At 44.9% G+C, this 10661-nt stretch overlaps 2 pseudogenes; both read left to right on the plus strand.

The window, feature by feature from the left end:
- Positions 1-8785: 8785 nt before the first annotated feature.
- LOC102119522 (NADH dehydrogenase [ubiquinone] 1 alpha subcomplex subunit 11 pseudogene) lies at positions 8786-9301 on the plus strand (annotated as a pseudogene).
- Positions 9302-9999: 698 nt separating this feature from the next.
- On the plus strand, positions 10000-10124 carry LOC123570631 (U1 spliceosomal RNA; annotated as a pseudogene).
- The last annotated feature ends 537 nt before the right edge of the window (positions 10125-10661 follow it).

Consider the following 10661-nt stretch of genomic DNA (forward strand, 5'->3'; position numbering starts at 1 on the left):
GCAGAAAAACACGAACATGCAAGACTGGCCTATCTTGCCAGCCTACATCTTTCTCCTGCACTGGATGCTTCCTGCCCTGGAACATCAGACTCCAAGTTCTTCAGTTTTGAGATTTGAACTGACTCTCCTGCTCCGTAAGCTTGCAGACAGCATATTGGTCCATATTGTGGGACCTTGTGATTGTGTAAGTTAATACTTGATAAACTCCTTTATATATCTATCCTATTAGTTCTGTCTCTCTAGAGAACCCTGACTAATACAGAGTCACATAAAAATATGAGCCTCAGGCCAGGCACAGTAGGTCATGCCTATAATCCCAGCACTTTGGGAGGCTGAAGCGGGTGGATCATGATCACCTGAGGTTAGACGTTCGAGACAAGCCTGACCAACATGGAGAAACCCCGTCTGTACTAAAAATACAAAAGTAGCCGGATGTGGTGGCACATGCCTGTAATTCCAGCTACTCGGGAGACTGAGGCAGGAGAATCGCTTGAACCTGGGAGGCAGATGTTGAGGTGAGCTGAGATCGTGCCACTGCACTCCAGCCTGGGCGACAAAAGCAAAACTCTGTCTAAAAAAAAAAGCAAAAAGAAAAGCCTCAAAGAAGGCCATATGGTTGAAGTTTATATGCAGCACATAAAGGACTAGTGGCTTGGAGTTCTCAGGGGGTGGTGGCCACAGGTTTTGGGAGGTTGAGGGGAGGAAAGACATGGTGAGCAATGACTGTGTTGTGATGCAAATGAAGTCTCTCAAGAAGCAGCCCTCCACCGGATGTGGTGGCTCATGCCTGTAATCCCAGCACTTTGGGAGGCAGAGGTGGGCAGATCATTTGAGGTCAGGAGCTCAAGACCAGCCTGGCCAACATGGCAAAACCCCATCTCTATTAAAAATACAAAAATTAGCCAGGTGTGGTGGTGGGCACCCGTAATTCCAGCTACTCGGGAGGCTGAGTCATGAGAATCGCTTGAACCTGGGAGGCAGAGGTTGCAGTGAGCCAAGATTGCACTACTGCACACTCCAGCCTGGGTGACAGAGTAAGACTCTATTTCACCAAAAAAAAAAAAAAGTTTCTCTGTCAGACCTTTAGAAGTATGGGACCTTTTGTTCCCTTTTCCTGTGAGTTAATCTTATCTGGATCCAGATAAAGTAGATAAGAAGGTCTCAAAGAAAGCCTATTTGCAGTTGAAGTTTACTTCCTCTACACATGCTAATCTCCCTGACAAAAGGACAGCTTTTCACAGGTATTTCTGTGACTGTTATCTATTGCACTGCCTACATGACTTACCTGGACCCCTATCCAGATATTGTTGCCCATTGCAGTGCCTACGTGACATGGCTGAATTCCTACTCACCTTTAACTCTGCTTATTTTTAGGAAACAGGATGTCTGTGGTCAGAAGTTTCTTCTTGGGACTAAACCAGCTGAAGCTGGTGAAATCCATGATGGAAGCTTACGCAACCTCTGAAAAACATCTAGCTTTATTATAATCCAATTTCCATGCTAAATTGGATTATTATAATCCACTTTCCATCAGCACATGACAGTTGACAATCACTGTGACAATGAACAGAAGAGACCAAGAAAGGACGGAAAAGAGGTGGTTCCATGATTCTAGGAAAAACTCCATCCCTTCCTAAGAAAACCATGAATATTCCTCACCTTGCTCATTCCCTTCATTAAAGATCCTATATATTTGTAACTTCCTGGTTCTCAGTAGCTGAGAAGGTGATTTGCAAACTATACTACTTCTCCAATTCCATGCTATGCTCCTAATCCTCCAGTGCCATTGAATAGAGCCTGCGCTGCTTGACGCTCACTCTTGCTTTCATACATTGGCTTTGCAATACTAAACAGGAAAGAGTCCCTTTTTGGGGTGAGACCCCTTAGTAACCTCTGCAGCCCCTCTAAATAGCCATCTCAAAATACACCAAAGAAGTGTATTTTGGGGTGGCATATTTTGGGTTTCCTGCATGGCTAAGCCAACACAATAGGATTCTTGCTGAACACAGGGTGATCAGACATCAATCACCTAGCGGATGGTGAAGGATGAGGAGCCCTATTATGAGTGATCAGCTATTGAGGATGGGGAGTTCTGGCTAAATTGACTGAGAAGGATTCTTGCTGAGATTGAACAATGCAGAGAGGAACACAGAAGCTCAATAGTTGAGGCCTAGTGAGAAGAGGACTCAGAAGGGCCTGATTAGAGTTTGACCAAGGAGATGTCAACCTGAAATAATTGAAAGGTTCAGAATTCAGTGTTAAAGATTTTATTCATTCTGCTTATGGGAACTAATGGTAAATATTAAAAGAGTTTATTCAAATGAAAATTGGGGAATAGCCAATCAGGGCACATGGACTCCAGAGAAATGGGGTCAGTGCTGCAAAGTCAAAAGTCAAGTTCTTGCTGACACAGAAAGAAAAAAAAAATTTAATAGGATCACAACATTTTCTATACAAGGCTGCTTTAAGAGTTCAACAGATTAGTTGCAGAATTTTTTGTTTGTTTGTTTTTTGTTTGTTTGTTTTTTGTTCTGAGATGGAGTCTCATTCTGTTGCTAAGGCTGGAGTGCAGTGGTGTGATCTTGGCTCACTGCAACCTCTGCCTCCTGGTTTCAAGTGATTCTCCTGTCTCAGCCTCCTGAATAGCTGGGATTACAGGTGCCCACCACCATGCCCAGATAATTTTTTGTATTTTTAGTAGAGATGGGATTTCACCATATGAGCCAGGCTGGTCTCAAACTCCTGACCTCTAGTGATCTGCCCGCCTCGGCCTCCCAAAGTGCTAGGATTACAGATGTGAGCCCCACTGTGCCTGACCCTTTTTTCTTTCCATACTGCTTGTTTTCTTCTTTATAGCTGGCTCACATTTCCTTTCCAATTTAAAGGAGTGTGTTTAACATTCCATCTTAAGACAATGCAATAGCCATGAAGTCTTTATGTCAGCAAGGTAAGAAGAAAGTCCATCTATAATGAAAATCAGCAGTGAAGAGGGAAGCAATCTTCCCTGGCACCCTTCAGCAATTTATATAGCATGTTAGAAAACAATGCATGTAAGGAAGAAGGCCAATCTATAATCGGAGAAACAAAGGTTACAACTCCCTAGTTTACAGGTAACTCTCATGTGACTTAGGCTTCATACTCACTTTTTTTTATTTTTTTTATTTATTTTTTGAGATGGAGTTTCGCTCTTGTTGTCCGGGCTGGAGTGCAATGGCATGATCTCAGCTCACTGCAACCTCTGCCTCCCTGGTTCAAGTGATTCTCCTCCCTCAGCCTCCTGTGTAGCTGGGATTACAGACATGTGCCACCACACCTGGCTAATTTTGTATTTTTAGTAGAGATGGGGTTTCTCCATGTTGGTCAGGCTGGTCTCAAACTCCTGATCTCAGGTGCTCCACCCGCCTTAGCCTCCCAAAGTGCTGGGATTAGAGGTATGAGCCATGGTGCCTGGCCAATACTCACATTTTTTAAAGGCTCAAAATAATTTGGAGTTCCAACAACTTACATTTTTAATTACTTATTTTCACAGAAAGAATCTTTGTCAGCTGTCACTCACTGATTCCTCCAAAGACCATAGCCCTGTCCAGTGATCCTCCTCAAGGCAATAGGTCTCTCTAGTAACTACTGGTTTCCTTTCCCATTTCAATTTCCACTCCAGTTGACTGAATTGTGAACACCAACTCCCACACTTAAATGTTGAAGCCCTAACCCCCAATGTGATGGTTTATGCAGCCGGGGCCTTTGAGAAATAATCAGGATTAAATGAGGTTATGAGAGTGGGGTCCTCATGATGAATTTAATTTCAGTATAAGAAGAGACGCTAGAAAGCTTGCTCCTCTGCCTTCCCCCTGGTGCACAAAGAAATGGTCGCATGGGCACACAGTGAAACTACAGCCACTTACCTGCCATAGGAAGAGACCTCAGAAAGAAATCCGCTTTGCTAGCACCTTTATCTCGGACTTCCCAACTTCCAGAAGTGTGAGAAATACATTTCCATAGTTTAAGCCACTTGGTGTATGGTATTTTGTTACGGCAACCTGAACAGACTTATACAACAATCCAGTCCTACAGGCAATACAACTTCTCCACTGATTCTAGATTCTGAGCACCTCTCAGTCCTTTGTTGGGTTATTTTGATCCTGTCCATATGTTTATAAATATTCTCTTCATAAAATTCTCTTTAAATCACACATCCGAGTGTGCTCCTTGTTTCCCATCAGAGCCAAGACTGATTTGAGATTATTTTTCAAGGTCAGGTTGATGTCTTAATCCAGTTGTGCTGCTGTAACGAAATGCCACAGAGTAACTTATAAACAACAAAAATTTATTGTTCACAGTTATGGAGGATGGGCAGCCCAAGATCAAGTTGCCAGCAGGTTCAGTGTCTAGTGAAGGCCCATTCCTCTGTCACCCAGGCTGAAGTGCAGTGTTGCAAGCTTGGGTCACTGCAACCTTCATTTCCCAGGCTCAAGTAGTCCTCTCACCTCAGCCTCCTGAGTAGCTGGGACCACAGGTGCTCACCACCATGCCTGGCTAATTTTTTTTTTTTTTTGGTAGAGATAGGGTCTCACCATGTTTCTCAGGCTGGCCTCAAACTCTTGGCCTCAGGCAATCTGCCAGCCTTGTGAGGGAGTGCTGGGATTACAGGCATGAGCCACTGTGCCCACCTCCAAAATTCTACTAATATGTATGCATAATTAAATAGTTACCAGCCATTATTTTCTGATACTTTGGTTAGCAATTGGTTGAAAGAGTTTATCTAAAGACCTGGAATCCACAGAAGGGAGTCTCCTGTTAAGGGGTTGTTCGTATTATGCAGATGAAGCCTCCAGGTAGCAGGCTTCAGAGAGAATTGATTGTAAATGTTTCTTATCAGACTTTAAAAGGTGCCTGGATTAGGGAAAAGACCTGGAAAGGGATTCCCTATAGCATGTAGACTTTCCCACAAGAGACAACTTTGTAGGGACATTTCAAAATATGATACAAAATATATTTTAGGGTAAAATATTTGTATTTCTTTCAGGGCCTGCTATCTGTCATGTAATGCTACACTAGAGTCAGGCTGGAATTTGGTGTCTTATTGCTACAAAAAGTGTTAAGATTTCTGTTGTAATGCCTGTTGGGCCTGGTCAGATGTGCTGGTCAGTTGTGCCTAAATTCCAAAGGAAGGAGGGTATAACGAGGCATATCTCACCCCTACTTCCCATCATGGTCTGAACTAGTTTTTCAGGTTAACTTTGGAATGACCTTGGCTGAGAGGAGGCATGCATTCAAATAGTTGAGGGGCTTAGAATTTTATTTGTGGTTTACCCTATAGAAAGTATTTTTCCAATATTACCTGGACAATGGGTCTCCCTGTCAGTATCCAGGGAATGGCATCTGGATCAAGCATTTAGTATTCAGTTGCTACCCTCTCACCTAATCCCTCATTTTCAATATTTTGCCATGTTTTCCAGTGACCTAACTGGCCACCAGGTCACAGACTTTATGGTCTCCAAAGGAGACCCCTCCATTTCATGTTTTGTGATTTGAGCAACAGAATAGAATCTACTTGTAAATGTTCAATGGTGTTTGACTTGAGCTTTCCAATTTTGCTGTACTTCACAGTGTTTTCTGGGTTACATACAAGGAAGATGATCCAGTCATTTGTTAAGTGTCTCAAATAAGACATACCCTAGATTTTTTTTTTTTTTTTTTTTTTTGGTCTAATTAGGATTATTTGGTCTTTGGAGCATATAAAACACTAATATGAGGTAAGCACTAAGGTTCTGAGATGGCCATGGAAGAGATGACAAAGTCCATCACCATGCTTGAGGGTGCCCAATCATCTCTGCAGGGGCCACATATTTTTGTATTACACCGCATTTGAAACAACAACAACAACAAACACCCTTCAAGATTCGTGAAATTGGACAACTGTCTTTGTAACACTTCTAGTGGTAAAACCAGTAAGGATGGCTCGTTTGTACCCATCTGAACAGCCTCTCTGGTTTCATAGATATGGTTTCTCTCTGACATTGAACGGCTTTCAACTTTAAGTGGAATGCTACATTACAAAGACAAATAGGTTTGAAAGCAACCGGTTTTCTTTGTAATCCTAAATGTTCTAGTCTGGCAGGGCCAGCTTCTCTCGACGCGGCTTCTCCCGCCAGGTGGGCAGCCACCTTCCCTTTCCCTGTGACTTGAAGAGAAGCTTCAGGGGGCTTTTATTCAATTTGCGAGGAACCAGCAAAGCGCAGGCAGCTGCGCCGTGACTCTGTGGTTCCCACCGCACCCTCCGCCAGGTTGTGGCTGGCCTGTGTCAATTAAACTCTTTACTGGGAGATAAGATCAGTATTAGTTTGGTGTACTTTGGTTTTTTTTTTTTTTTTTTTTTTTTTTTTTTTTTTTTTTTGAGACGGAGCGTTGCTCTGACACCCAGGCTGGAGTGCAGTGGCGCGATCTTGGCTCACTGCATGCTCCGCCTCCCAGGTTCTTGCCATTCTCCTGCCTCAGCCTCCCCAGCAACTGAGACTACAGGCACACGCTGCCACGCCTGGCTAATTTTTTTGTATTTTTAGTACAGACGGGGTTTCACCATGTTAGCCAGGATGGTCTTGATCTCCTGATCTCATGATCCACCCACCTCAGCCTCCCAAAGTCCTGGAATTACAGGTGTGAGTCACTGCGCCCAGGCAAGGATGCCTAATCTCTAGCCAGTGTTTGCCTTTTGATTGATAGGCGAGTTGCTTAGTTACTTTGGCCCTTGTGTGCTTGCATGTTGCCTCCATCCCATAATTTTAAGTACATGCATGATATGCAGTCCATATGCATCAGCTTTAATGAGCTGATTACCATATGAAGTCATGTTAAGGATACTTTTTCTCTCTAATCCACATGCCTATCTCTGAGGAGCTGCCCCTTTACTGGTTTGGATCTTGCTGGCCATGGGGTCCTTGCTTGACTTTTTTTTTTTTTTTTTTTTTAAAGACAGGGTCTCGCTCTGTTGGCCAGTCTGGAGTGCAGTGGCAGGATCTTGGCTCACTGCAACCTCTGCCTCCCGGGTTCCAGCAATTCTCCTGTCTCAGCCTCCTGAGTAGCTGGGAGTACAGGAATGCACAACCATGCCCAGCTAATTTTTTGTATTTTTAGTAGAGAAGGGGTTTCATCATGTTGGTCAGGCTGGTCTCCAATTCTTGAACTCAGACCATCCACCCACCTTGGCCTCCCAAACTGCTGGGATTACAGGTGTGAGCGGCTGCACCTGCACTTGCTTGTTTTTTTAATCTTACTTTTTGTTTTGGCTGCTCAACTTCTGCTTTTTATCTTGCTTCTTGCTCTCCCGCCCCATCACCTTGCTTCTGTTTCTGCTTTTACTAATTCTGCCTTTTATCCAACTTCCAGTTCCCTCTGCTGTTCTCCTGCCTCATAATGGTGGTTAGTGAGGGAGGAGTTTTAAGTGGGTATGTCTGACCTCCTATCCTGTCACAGCCAGAAACAGCTTTCAAGGGAGTCCGTTCAGTTGGTTGTAGGGCCTAGGGCTTATTTTTATCTCTCAATCCTGACAAGGGAAGGCTGGATTAATGCAGATTCTCTGCAGGTATAAATTTCCCCTACAAAAGACAGTTTTGCAGAGTTACTTGTTTGCTAGCTCTCTGACAGCCATCTTAAAATATGCCAAAGACACATATTCTGGGGTAAAATATTTTGATTTTCTTTATCTACATCTTCACCATGCTGACAGCCTCCAATAAGCATACCTGAAGCCTTTGTTTTTAAAAAGCTTTCCCACCCTTCTGCCTGCCTTCAAGTTTCTGCCAAAACACAAGTAACAGTGGCTGACTCTGTGCTATAGCAAGCTCAGAATAAATAGCCTTTGCGTTTTTCCATTCCATTGGTCTTCGTTTATTTGCAGAAGCTTCAATGTAGAGTTGACAAGGACTCCATCTTTTACCAAACGTTAGACCGTTTCCTCTGAGCCCTTTTCTCTATTAGTTCTTGGCCTGCCAAGTCCAGTTTTAGAAAAGAATACCGTTGAACCTAGTTTAGCAAGAGTCCTCCCAACCACCTTTGGTAGCTAATCAAGTTCCTCTTAGTAATTTTCCATCCACTGACTTTCATCTTGATGGGTTTCTTTAACCAAGGAGTGGAATATTCATGACAATTCCTGGGTAAAGGTGGAGATGTCTCGGAACTGTGGTGCCATCCATTTTTACATCAAATACTGGTCTCAGAACTGTCATGGCACTGGTGGGTGTGTGATTTAGTATGTTAGTGAGCATATAATGAGGGCCTAGGTAAAACCTCCATCAAATCAAGCACCACATTAGGTCCAGTCAGTCTTAGACAACTTGGTCCACACCCTGGTTTTTCAGCGTCTTATCAGCCCATAGCCTCAAGTCAGGTAAATCTGCTGCCTAGAATTTGTTATCCTGTGACCACCCTGTATTATTCCTGTCTCAAATCTACTTGGAAATATTCAAATGGTCTTTGACTTGGGCATTCCAACTTTGCTTACTTCACAGTGTTTCTTGCGTTATAATCCAATATAAGAAAAGATGATCCAGACAAATGGATCCCAGGTATTTGTGTCAGATTTGGATTATTTTGGTTTTGTCTTTGCAGAATATAAAAAACTAACATGAGGTAAGCACTAAGGTCTGGAGATGGCTGTGCAAGAGATGACAAAGTCCAACACCAGGCTTGAGAGTGTCCAATCATCTCTTCAGGGGCAGAATATTTTTCTACAGTACTGAATTTGGAAAAACAGTAACAACAACATTAAAAAAAAAAAAAAAAAAGGGATCAGGGTTGCAGGCTATGGCTCCGAAGGTTCTTCGTCAGTACTGGGATATCCCCGATGGCACCGATTGCCACCGCAAAGCCTACACCACCACCAGCATTGCCAGCGTCGCTGGCCTGACCGCCGCTGCCTACAGAGTCAGGCTCAATCCTCCGGGCACCTTCCTTGAAGGAGTGGCTAAGGTCGGACAATACACGTTCACTGCAGCTGCTGTCGGGACAGTGTTTGGCCTCACCTCCTGCATCAGCGCCCAGGTCCGCGAGAAGCCCGACGACCCCCTGAACTACTTCCTAGGTGGCTGTGCCAGAGGCCTGACTCTGGGGGCACGCACGCACAATTACGGGATCGGCGCTGTCGCCCGAGTGTACTTGGGCATAGCGGCCTCCCTGGTCAAGATGGGCCGGCCGGAGGGCTGGGAGATGTTTGCAAAACCCAAGGTGTGAGCCCTGTGCCAGCCGGGACCTCCAGCCTGCAGAATGCGTCCAGAAATAAATTCTGTGTCTAAAACAAATTAAAAAACTACAAGATTCATGAAACTGGACAACTGTCTTTATGTCTTTATAACATTATCAGTGATAAAACCAGTAAGGAAGGCTGGTTTACAGTCATCTGAGCAGCCTCTTTACTTTCATAAGTATGGCTTCTCTCTGACATTGAACGACTTCCAGTTTCAAGCGGAATGCTACATCACAAGGTTAAGGACGTGAAGAGAACCGGTTTCTTTTGTAATCCTAAACGTTCTAGTCTGCGAATTAAAAGCCACTATTTGAAGAAGGGTTCCAGGCTCCATCTGGCCGCCCAAAGGTTGCCCCGCAACACAGGCTAAGTATCAGCTTCTTTGGGAAGAGAACAGATGCGGGGGTGGAAGAAAAAAAAAGGAGATGGTAGACGTCACTTCCCCTTGTGGGCTCTGCAGCGGGTTGGTCTGCTGAATGGCAGAAAAGCAGAGGGTGGACTGGGAAGGGCACTGTCAGTGACATTACGGAGAGGGCGACTTCTATGTAGATGAGGCAGCGCAGGGGCTGCTGCTTCCCCACCTGCTGCTTCGCCACGAAGGAGTTCCCGTGCTGTAGTAGCGGGTTCAGGACCGCTGGTCGGACCTGAGAGTCCCAGTTGTCTGTCAGGGCTAGAAGGACTCGGGAGTGCGCGGGGCAAGTGACCGTGTGTGTAAAGGGTGAGGCGTATGAGGCTGTGGCGGGGCGAAGGTGCGGAAATTCATATTTACCTGGCAGGGGAAATACCATGATCACGAAGGTGGTTTTCCCAGGGCGAGACTTATCCATTGCACTACGGATGTGCTGATTGTGCGATTTCCCCAATTATGGGAAACTCGACTGCGTTCGCGCTTTCTCCTGACTTTTTCCAGTTTAAATAACAGACTGTCAGCCGAGGGTTACGTTTTTTTTCTACTGATTTTTGTGTTGGTCGTTGGTGTTATTATACTACTAAAGCTGGGGAATAGAAAGAAACGTGTTGCCTCTCTGGCGAAGGAACAGTGGGAAGCGTTAGGCTTACCACAATCTAGCTACCGCGAACACCAGTGCTGCACAGCTCCACGTGGGGCTGCGTTGGTCCATGGTTTCCAGTCTCTTGCGTTCTCACGCTGTGTAAAAATCTTCGTGTTTTTCCCTAGCCTCTAGTCTCCTTTTACACAGCCTCCGCTTCTAACCGCAGCCCCCTCAGGAGTTTGTAGGATTTCTGTGCTAGCGGAGAATGTGTTCTCACCTCATAGAGCCAGGTACAAACTACGCAGACCGGCGCTGTTCTTTGGGAAGAAAGCACGGTCTTTGGGACTCTTAGTGTCCCCGTTTGGTTGTAGACATAACCCGCTTACTTTGTGTAAGCGAACGGCTCTCTCGGCGCCCAGGAGCCCTAGCGC

The sequence above is a fragment of the Macaca fascicularis genome, chromosome 1 (assembly GCF_037993035.2).
Source record: "Macaca fascicularis isolate 582-1 chromosome 1, T2T-MFA8v1.1".
NCBI classification, from domain to species: Eukaryota; Metazoa; Chordata; class Mammalia; order Primates; family Cercopithecidae; genus Macaca; species Macaca fascicularis.